The following is a 1,024-nucleotide window of genomic DNA, read 5'->3' on the forward strand; positions in this document are numbered from 1 at the left end:
CATTTTCTGTTAATTCTGCACCATGTTTTACATACTTTCTAGAAAAACAAATACATTATATAAGATAGTACTGTTACAACATTTTATTTATATTTTTTTCACCTTTTTCTGGAAAACTTGAAATCACTAAAATATCCAAGTTTATGCTAAATTGTCAAGCAATTGTCAGAATTACAAATTTTGGTACAATTTTTGCTCGGGAATAGCCTTTAAGTATACCAACGGTGAATGCTTAAGCCAATATATATTTTTCATCTCAAACACACTTTTTTATTTTCTTCAGTACGATTTCCCCATGGAAAATGACTTCTTGAAGTGATGACTTTTGCCCACTATAGCTGATCTTCAGTTAATTTTCTTTTGCCAACCATTTTATTAGGAGCTAATCCAGACATACCATTCCATAGTTCATTCATATCAAGCAGTGTTGTACAGTTGCTACCAAGATCAGTTTCAAAACATTTTCTTTCTTCTTGAACTCCTTGATATCAGTTCCTCCTTAGCCTGCCCACTCCCACCTCTCCCACTATACCCCCAGGGACCCTTATTCTAGTGGTTTCCATAGATTCACCTATCCTGGGTTTCATAGACCAAAGAACAGAAAAACATAAAGATTCAAAAAGACTACCAACAATGAGAAAATACAACAGAGATAAACCCCAATATGAAAAAAAAAATTTTAAACCATATCAAGCCCAAAGTGTATCAGAAAGGAGATGAAGTGACATTGTTTAAATTGTTCAAGTCAGGTTTATTCTACTAAAGTCATCTCTATACTCTGTGTCTGATCACCAGGTTATTCCCATCCCTCAGTTGTGGTCAGGGGGAATCACCAGAGGCTTATTCCCTGTGGAGCGCCTGCAAATATACTGGGGCTCCCACTGTCACCCATAGCTTTCTGCACACCAGAATCTCACAATTTAAACTCTGATACTATTCCTTTCTTTGGATTCAGATTTAATAATTTGCAATCTTTGGATCACAGATGTTGGTGTACTTCCATGTGGATTTAGTTGACATCTCA

Source organism: Echinops telfairi, unplaced genomic scaffold (assembly GCF_000313985.2).
Source record: "Echinops telfairi isolate 266 unplaced genomic scaffold, ASM31398v2 ScPeMD7_16;HRSCAF=60, whole genome shotgun sequence".
Lineage (NCBI taxonomy): Eukaryota > Metazoa > Chordata > Mammalia > Afrosoricida > Tenrecidae > Echinops > Echinops telfairi.